Source organism: Dermacentor silvarum, chromosome 4 (assembly GCF_013339745.2).
Source record: "Dermacentor silvarum isolate Dsil-2018 chromosome 4, BIME_Dsil_1.4, whole genome shotgun sequence".
Taxonomy (NCBI): domain Eukaryota; kingdom Metazoa; phylum Arthropoda; class Arachnida; order Ixodida; family Ixodidae; genus Dermacentor; species Dermacentor silvarum.
In genome coordinates this window covers 128,201,238-128,211,552 of record NC_051157.2, presented here as the reverse complement: position 1 = coordinate 128,211,552, position 10,315 = coordinate 128,201,238, and the positions used below count along the sequence as shown (strand labels likewise).

The window sequence follows — 10,315 nt, the reverse complement described above, 5'->3', positions numbered from 1 at the left end:
GGCATTATGCCCTGCCACTACTATTTTCCTACTCTGTTAACATACTCATATATAACTCTTTATTTTTGTCTCTATTAAATTACGCGCTTCTTGTATGGTCAGCAACAACAGCTGCAAACATTAGCAAACTTACCGTCCTGCAAAAAAGTGCTTTACGCCTAGCCTGTAAAGTCCCATATCGCTACCACACTGCAGACTTGTTTAAGAAGCACCACATCATTCAGGTTCCATCAATGCATGATTACAAGCTATGCCGTTTCTATAAACTCGGTTTGCTGAAAAATAATGATGCCATGACAAGCCTAGCAAGGCTAGAGAAAAAACATTCTTGCTTATAATATACGCCATCCTGAAGTGTGGTATGTCGCGAAATGTAGAACTAATTACGGAAATCAAAAGTTAAAATTTCAATTGCCTACACTTCTAAACCACATAATAACAGAAAATAACATTGACATATCTAGCACATCACCAAAATAACTGCGATTAATGTTTGTAGAATGATGTGATATGATGATTCCCTTTTTATTTATGACTGCTTTGTAATCCCCTTTTCAAGTGACGTTTTATATCTTTTGTAAGTGTCTCCTTAGTAGGTTGTACTTCCTTAGCCGCACGCTTTTATGCTTCCCCGTGTGATAGGGTGCCAGGGCTCCTCAAGATGTTCTTACAGCTTTTACCTGCCCTCCTCGTAACATTTTCTTGTTGCGGAATAAATTCAATTCAATTATGAGGTACGCCGTAGTGGAGAGCTCCGGAATAATTTTGACCACCTGGGTACTTTAACGTGCACTACAACGCAAGCACAGGGGCGTCCGCCGCCGCCGCCTGCGGCCGGGATTCGATCCCACGACTTGGTGCTCAGAAGCGCAACGCCTTAACAACTGAGCCACCGCCGCGGGTATCGACTTCTTGATCGCTCAAATTAATAATACTTTAACATTTCTTCACCGAAGCACTAATGCCATCGTCGTCTTAACATACATCACATCCCATAGCCGTACGTACGTACGATTCGTACCATCTAGTCTCTGATGACGTCACAATCGTTGTTCCTCTCGTTTATGCTCGTCCACTGCCTATGTCGAAACCAACAATTGCCATGTCGTCAGCTCTCGTCCAACGGCCGGCGTCGAAATCGTGCCGTTGACGTCATACGATCGTCTTCAATGGTATCGTCGATGATGCTGCCGTTGTCACAAACACACACGCTCGCCATCCACCCACACGCAACTACTCAATTTACACAAACACGTTGGTGCGCCTGGTATCGCTTAGTGGAGTCCCAAACAACGCTAGACGTCCAGGTACCTGCAAAATGCTCCGCGTATAACATCAATCCCCACAGTGCGTGGGATCTGTGTATTATTCTTTTTATAATGAATGAATCAGCTATCCTGCACAATAACGCCTGTCAATGGAGCTGTTGGTAATCAGCGTAATCAAATTAAAGTACTTCTGTAGCCCCACGTCTGCCCGACGTATGCCGTCCGCCCTTTCCTGGCAAGCGCTCGGCGGCAGAATGACCTAAATAGTGAGCAAGTTGCGCAACCGGTTGAGCTTCGTATAGGTGACCGCTACGCGTTGAGGACAGGGCGTCGGTGGTTCAGTGGTAGAATACTCGCCTGCCACGCGGGTGGCCCGGGTTCGATTCCCGGCCGACGCAAATACTTTTTTTTTTCGTTTCGTTGCGTCCCAATTTCATCGATACATTCTTCATTTGAAAATCTAATTCCGTGGCTTTATGCGCGAAAACCCCGGTCTGATCACACCGCAGTATAAATTTTACCACCTGGGGATATTTACCGTGCACCTAAAATTACTCGGGCGTTCTTGAACAACAGCCCCATCGAAATGAGAGCGCCATGGCCGCGATACAACCAATGACCTCCAGCTCAGTAGCGCAACGTCCTACAGCCACTTTTGGGCCGCGGTGGGTATTTTACAATTTTTAATTACCTTCTCCGTTACAATTATTTAAATTATACGGTTTTACGTGCTAAAACTACCATCTGATTATGAGGCACGCCGCAGTGGGAGACACCGAAATTTGGACCACCTAGGATTCTTTAACGTGCACGCAAATCTAAGTACGCAGGTGTTGTCTGCATTTTGCCCCCTTTGAAATGCGGCCGCCGGGGCAGGAATTCGATATCGCGACCTCGTGCTTAGCAGCCCAACACCATAACAACTAAGCAACCGCTGCGGGTCGGCAGTTACTTACATGCAACAGCATCGGTGTACGGTGTGTGTGTGTGTGTGTGTGTGTTTTTTTAAAGCGAACAAAGCTAACAAAGCTAACTCCGTAGACCTTCATTTCCGGAAACCAAACTGGGCATCACTGATAATATTAGCTTTGTTGAAAAAATTTGAGACCCGGGAATGCAAAATTTTCTCGAAACCTTTCGCAAATACTGGTTTAATGCATATTGGGCAATGGTTACTCAGCAGTGTTTTGTCGCCACCTTTATAGACAACGTACACCCGAGAACACTTCAATTGAAGTGGAAATTCTCCAGACTCCACTGCAAAATTAAATATATTAACACGTACAGCGGCAACATACTCTAAAACAAATTTTATACGTCTTATCTGAAGATTGTCTATATCTAATGCACTACTATTAATAAAACTTATAAATGTTCTATAAATGTCTAGTTCATCTGTGGGATTAAGAAATATATGCCTTTCAGGGCATCGAATAATTAAATCTTCTATGAGTAAGATAATATTATCTGGCCTCATATTGAAAATGAAATGTTTATTGAAACAATTAGCAAGATTTACACCTGTCAATACGCGATGGTTTACTACTATTTCAACTGGCATGAAGTCTTTCTTTCTGCGTCTCAGAACACTGTTTATAGCTTTCAAAGCAGTATCTCGGTTTCTGGTACTGATACTAGAAAACAAGTTCTCGTAATACGCTATATATACCTTTCAAAGCTCACTGTTAAGTTTATTCCTAATTTATATTCCTTTAATAAATCTTCGGCACGAGATCGTAAGAATGCATGAAATAGCTTATTTTCTTGTTTATCATACGCCGAAGAGCACATGTGACCCATGGTTTCCTTATTTTCTTTGATGATTTAAACCTTAGAAAAGGAAAATGAGACAGATAGATATCTGTGAAAGTTTCTATAAACTTCGGCTACGCTTCATGAACGTTTCTTTCTGCATAAACGAAAGAGCAGTCATGCATATTAATAGCATGCGTGAAAGCCTGCAACGCCTCATCAGAGAAGTGCTGAACTATGATAGTGTCATGCTGACGTTTCTGCTTCATTTGTGAGGAACTATAATGCATGAACACTGGACAATGATCGCTTATAGCTGATGAAATAATAGATAAATAGCCTAATAGCGATGAACTGGATGCTGTGATACGAGTTGGCGTTCATATTACATTTGTGAATCCAGCATGAGATAAGATCGCATGCAATTGGAGTGTCTTACAAAATGTTAAGATTGAAATCATCTCCCCATACAAGAGAAATTTATTTGCGCATATATATTCCAAAAAAGGCAAAAGATTAATAAATATGATGTCGCCAGCTGGAGGGCGGTATGTCACAGCAACAATTTCGTTGTCACTTTTAAGTGCTAAAACTTCAAAGTCAACAATAATTAAAGAAAATTGAGGAACAAGTTCATATGTCCGACAAGCTTTCACAAAGATACAAACACCACCGCCTCGTCGATATTGAGGATTAATTAAAATAGGTGTGTAACCGTCAAGATAAAGCATACCATAGCCATCGTAGTACCAAGTCTCAGTTATCATGATTATGTTGAACTTAAACAAGAACTGTTTAATGAAACATGATTTCATATTTCTTTCCAACTGCGGAACGTGCATTCAAGTGCAAAACAAAGTTTTGTAATTGAGTCTCTGGGGGAACAGCATGTGGTAGACCGAAGTTAAGATAGTTCATTTTGACTGTTTTACTCTGGTAGCTGTACAGCGCTGAAAGCTTCTATAGGGTAATTTTTTCAAGGTCAACTTCACGAGCGATCTGTATGGTATCAGAATCGTCAGACTTCCGCGCAAATATTTCCAGTGCTTCTCACGCTTGCGCCTCACCGCAATGCCACGCAGGCGCTTCATAGCAGGGCAGCGGTGCTCATTTATATAGATCTGCGCATCCTCTGAAAGTCCGATATCATTGTTGCGGATGCGCATCTTCTTTGCTTCCTTCAGCATCAGATATGGCTTCGCCCTAAACTTAAACGTGTCCTCGGGAAACGGAATGAGTCATCGTATATTGGCGCCCACGCGCTTGCTTTCTACCTTGAGACAACATACGCGACCTGCCAGTGATAATCAGCGCACGTTCTAGGCTGCGTTATCGCTATCTCGTGATCCGCAAGTGACTCAGCCCGACTCGTCTGGCTGAGAAGCGGTCGAATATAATCGATAGCGTTGCGCGCGCTATAGGTATCCGCTTGAGCGACGCAAACGCCGGCACTGCCATCTCTTGTGCACTTCGCTGCTTACTCGCACCGCGAGAGGAAACTTCAAGGCGCCGTCTTGCGTACGTTTATTTTTGTAAATTAAAAAGTCACCGTTGCCATAGCCTTTGATGACGCGAAAAGTCATTAATATTGATTACAATACAAACGCAATAGTGAAAAGTGCAAAAAGTCGCAGACAGTTTGCTACTTTCAACCAATATTATTTCAAATAAACGTGTTTTTAATAAAAATGATGGTGCAAAACACAAATGCCAACACCACCCGAGAGCGATGCAAATGCTATGAACACGCGTTGTGAACAAAAGATTTTCATGGCCCGAAATGACAGGGAAAATGCGGCGATACACTTGCCTCTCCACTGCCATTGCATATGGCCACTCATTACCATAATTCGCGCGGCTCGTCGCACCACAAATTATGGCGGAAAATCTCTGAAATGGCGGCCCAGCGCAACGTCACGCCACGTCAAATTGACGTTTACGAAACGGCCCTTCCTGTGACGCTCCTCAGGGGATATTCCTTCAGCCAATGAACAAGCTGACATGCCGGCTATCTTGGAACGCCACCACATTATCGCGAAATTGCAGATGCATTGCACGAGCTTCTGCACGCTACCGTCCACTTTCTCTTTAAAGCGCTAAACTCGCAATATAGGTGCGAAGGACCACAAAAAAGTATTAGTCGATACAACTTGCAGCTCCACGTCACGCTTCGTCATTCTGACGAAAACGCAAAATTGCATTTTGCAAAACTTCCGTTTCCCGGCACAAATTTCGAAACACGTGACCTCTGGACAGCCAATGAGACAGCCAATATGGCGGATAATGGCGGCCGTGCAGCCGCCATGCGTGTCCAGAATAGAGCCTCTGGACTATAATGTTGCTTCGACCCCGATTGCGGGTTGGAACGGGATCACATACTTCTACGTCCGATGATTGAAGAGGCTCGTTAATCGTCTCTCCGATCCTTGAGAGGACGCTCAGAACGTTCTCATTTTCTTCTTTTCGGACGCCTTAAATTTCAATATTACAGTTTATAGAAGGGGACTTCTTGAAGTCCGCTTCTTGAAGGGGATTACGCTTCTTGTAGTGGACTGGACTGTACACAAACGACTGTGAATGTCAGCGGAGATTCATCTGCGAATGTGTTCCCGCTGTCGGACTCTTTATTGCCTTTCTTATTTTTTTTCTTATCTGTCTTTCCCCCTCTATCCTTTCCCTATATATGGTGTGGTAGCCGACCGGGTGCGTCCTCTGTTAGCCTCTTTGCCTTTCGCTTTTCGTCTCTCTGCGGATTGATAGTTTGGATAGTTTGTTCTGTTCGACGTTCCAAGGCGCGAAGGGACTAGGCCTAAAGATGGTGTTAGGTTCAAGGAAAAATCACGGCAGCTAAAGTGTGCTGGATTGCGTTGAAGTACTTGTGCGACCTCGCGCATGCACGCCGTGGCCTACAGAATGACGCTGTTGCATCTAAATTGTTGTCAGGAAGAAACTTATTCAAAAATGTGAAGTGTAAAGTTTAGGAGGCAACTAAAAAAAATTTAAAAAAATATGTGCGTCGGCCGGGAATCGAACCCGGGCCACCCGCGTGGCAGGCGAGTATTCTACCACTGAACCACCGACGCCCTGTTCCAGACGTCGCAGCGGTCACCTATACAAATCACGACCGGTTGCGCAACTTGCTCGCCGTATTTGGGTCATCGTGCCGACGAGCGCTTGCCGGAGAAGCGGACTGCGTATGCGTGCAGTAAACATAGGGCTACATTTATACTCGCCATTTCATCAAGTTAATGATGCCCACTGCTTGAACAACACCCCTATCGAAATGTGGGCGCCACAGCCGCGATCCAACTTTTTTTAAGCCAACAAATGTTGCGGAATTACGTTCCTAGAGATTAACTAAATGTCTCGGCGGACATCATTTGCAAGAAAAACCAAACCAATTCATTCTTTAAACAAATTGCAATAATGAACTTGCTAGAAACATTACGGCACATGTTTGTTATAGAAAGCTGAGGAGAATTGTCATAAAAGTCTAGTTACGCGTTTGAACATTTCAAAGCAGCCATATAGGCAATAGACCGAAATAACTGGCCTCCAATAAAGCCCTCAAATTTACCAGCTTTTTTACGCAGCACTGCGAAGGGGCGCGGCTCGCGGTGGAACCCTCCTGTGACGTAGCAGTGCGGTGTATAGATCTTTTCACTGATTACAAACATAGGCCCTGCACGGCTTCCGGTTTTGCCCACTGACGTAGCTGCTAAATGTAACTGACCAAGAAGCAACCATGCGTTAAAACATAGCAGACTGATAAGGCCCGTGACCGGAAGTTTCTTGGGGGCGGCACGCACGCTGCTGTTATCGCGAGCATGAAACCGTCTATACTGAAGCTGTCGTCGCACTTCCTTCTTCTTACGATCTTACGATCTTATTCCGACAATCACTTCAGCAGCATGAGCGATATGGACCGCTTTATCACCCCCTGTAGCCGCTTCGAAATGTTTGTACATGAAACTAAACTTTTATACGATTATCCTCAACTTTCGAATACAAACCTGTGCCGTAAGCTTTCTAAATGAGAAGTTATTGTAATCAGTTTAATAAATTATTTGATTGCTTTGGTTCTTCTTGCAAATGATGACCGCCTGGGCATATCCCTAATCTGTCCTCAGCATGGGGCTAGTTCATTTGTTTTCGGTAAAGGTAGAGTACATTGTATTTGAAAAGATCCTAAGACTGAAATTGCAAGTTTCGACAACATATCATCATCATCAGCAGCAGCAGCAGCCTATATTTATGTTCACTGGAGGTCGAAGGCCTCTCCCTGCGATCTCCAATCACCCTTGTCTTGCACTAGCTGATTGCAACTTACACCGGCAAATTTCCTAACTTCATCAGCCCACCTAGGTTTCTGCCGTCCTCGAATGCGCTTCCCTTCTCTTGGTATCCATTCTGTAATTCTAATGGTCCACCGGTTATCTATCCTACGCATTATATTGCCTGCCCAGCTCCATTTAATTCTCTTAATGTCACTTAGAATATCGGCTATCTCCGTTCGCTCTCGGACCCATACCGCTCTCTTCTTGTCTCTTAACGTTAGGCATAATATTTTTCATTGAATCACTCTTTGTGTGGTCCTTGTACTCGAGCTTCTTTGTTAACCTCCAAGATTCTTCCCCATATGTAAGCACCGGTAGAATACAATGGTTGTACGCTTTTCTTTTCGGCAACAATGGTAATCTGCCAGTCAGGATTTGGCAATGCACGCCGTATGCACTCCAACCCAATTTTTTTCTTCTGTAAATTTCTTTCTCATGATCAGGGTCCCCTGTGAGTAATTGACCTAGATAAACGTACTCCTTTATACAGACTCTATAGAGGCTGACTGGCGATCCTGAATGCTTGTTCCCTTGCCAGGCTATTGAACATTAGCTTTGTCTTCTGCATATTAATCTTCACCCCCACTCTTACACTTTCTCGGTTAAGGTCCTCAATCGTTTGCTGTAATTCGTCCCCATTGTTGCTGAATAGGACAATGGCATCTGCAAACCGAAGGTTGCTGAGATATTCGCCGTTGACCCTCACTCCTAAGCCTTCCCAGTCTAAGTATGAGTCAGAATCGGCCAAATACGAGCAAGTATTTCGAAGCTCGTGGCGTCTCACTGACGTACAGATGCTGCTAGTTTGACCTTCATTTTTCACTTCTGTCGCCGACATATTACCGGAAAATTACCGAAAATAGCCAAAGAGCGTAACTTGATCAGGCTAAACGAAACTGCAGCTGAAGCCGAGATCAGTCTTTTTTTTTGTGTGTATCGCGCGAAATCCTTCTGTTGGCAACATACGAAGGCTGTTGTTTCGAAATACAACGTGCCGCCTGAGACTACACCTCTCCAGGGTCTGCACTCGAACGGAGGCTCGCCGTGTAATGCGAACACCCCGCGGTCATCTGCCGGCAACGCATGAGAGAAAAGGAAAACAAGGTTTCCCACGCAGCCTCTTTACATAGGCGGAAGCCAGTGCGATAGCCATTGTGACGTAACGTCTCGATGGCTGCTAGCGCGCCATTGTCTACAGCCCGCGATAGGCGCGGTCCGTCACGCCTGGACGCTGCGGCTTGACAACAACGCTGGAGGACTCCTTTCGCATCGCTGATCTCGCGGAGTCAAGGGCGCTGGCCCTCGCGTGCGGAGGGTAAACAAGCATCCGTTCAAAGCGGCATTTGCGTTTCTGATGACATTTTAAATCAAAGCTTTCTTTGCTCTTAGGTATGGGTTCATGGATATGGGACCATTATCCGCCAATCTCCCAAAATTCCTATGTGCCAACGCGACACGAATGGTATCTGTCGTAGTTCTCTGTGCGCACACTTCTGCTAACTATTGACTCATCCCACGACAAGCATCAACCCTCTTGTGAGATATTTGTGCCGGCGTGTTGCCGTAGTATGTATCCGCATGAATTGGTGTTCGCATTTAGCGCATTTAGCTGTTCTCAAAGCTTGCCAACAGCTTGATTCATATAAATAAACATTGGATGAAGTAAAATCATGACTGGTGCGGTGCACAAACAAACAATGAATAGAAAAAATATTGCGACCCGTGCGATGCATTGACATTCGATAAAATAAAACTGCCCCCTGCACTGTGCATAAAGATTATTCAGCAGAGCTGGAATGGGAAATTTTGCAGTTGAATCGTATACGGATGTTTCAGAAAGAGGATCTCTGAGTATCTGGTCAAATACCGTATTTTTAAAAAATTTAAACAAAGCTAAAAACAAAGTTTGCGTGGAATCTGTGGGGTAAACAAAATAGTTCTTATTACATTGTGTGGTACTAGCATGTAATGCCGTTCGCAAGTCCGATGAATTGGAAAGCTTGCAAATCAGAAAGAGCCGCTTTCAGTTATCTAATGCGCTATGACAATCGCACTAATGAAGCAAGGGAACAGAACGTCACCAAATGCAGGTACAGTCTTGTGCTCGTTGAAGAAGAGAAGCGTATAGTTTAGAAACTGTGCATAGTTTCAAAGGCATGCAAACATGGCGAGACTGGTCACATATTATAAGACATATTGCCTAAATCGAGACAATAAACTCGTGTATACCTATACACAATATTTCAAGCATAATTTGTGTTTGTGCATAATAAGTGTTGTGAAATGTACTTTGGCTTTTATAATTTATTGCTCCCTAAGGTGTGTTGTAAAAAAATGCTCGGAGAGTAACGATGTCTCTTGATTACCGTGCGCATTTCGCGATAAAGGCAAGATGCCCATTGCCAACAGCGGTTGACCAGCCATTACATTTTCGCGATCGGATGTAGTGTACTTATAGCTTTTCAAAACCTGCAGCACGCGTGTGGATTTTTTTCTCAACTAGTTTTTGTTTACTGACATGATTTAATAGGAGAGGTTGGCACGTTGAAGTGACAACAGCTACTCTTTGTCGCTTGGCAAAGAAAATGAAGCCACGGAATATCGCGAAAAACACCGAATAAATTCAGTCGGCATGAATACAAAGTTCTGTACACAAGTCCAGGAAGCCGCAGAACATACTGATAAGCATACACAATTGCTTAAGGAAATACGAGTATTTCTAATCGTCCGAAAACACACGCAAAATCGCATGTTTGTAAATGATTGCACCTGAGCGGCACTCGAGCTATATATATATTTGACGCCGGCGACAGGTGAACATGAACTCTGTACGGTGATGTAGCTCCGGCCAAAACAACGCTAAGAAGGTCCCTTTCCATTGCGCAGTTTCCTCCTACGCCGCAGGCATAAACAGCGAGGTGACCTGTATAGTTTATGTCGCCGATGTTGTCTACTTCA

General features: G+C 44.2%; 2 non-coding genes across 2 annotated transcripts; one reads left to right on the top strand and one right to left on the bottom strand.

The window, feature by feature from the left end:
- The first annotated feature begins 1,595 nt into the window (after window positions 1-1,595).
- On the top strand, window positions 1,596-1,666 carry Trnag-gcc (transfer RNA glycine (anticodon GCC)). The gene has a single exon. It is a non-coding gene; the product is annotated as a tRNA-Gly (tRNA).
- Window positions 1,667-6,032: 4,366 nt separating this feature from the next.
- Window positions 6,033-6,103, bottom strand: Trnag-gcc (transfer RNA glycine (anticodon GCC)). Its single transcript has one exon. It is a non-coding gene; the product is annotated as a tRNA-Gly (tRNA).
- Between the last annotated feature and the right edge of the window lie 4,212 nt (window positions 6,104-10,315).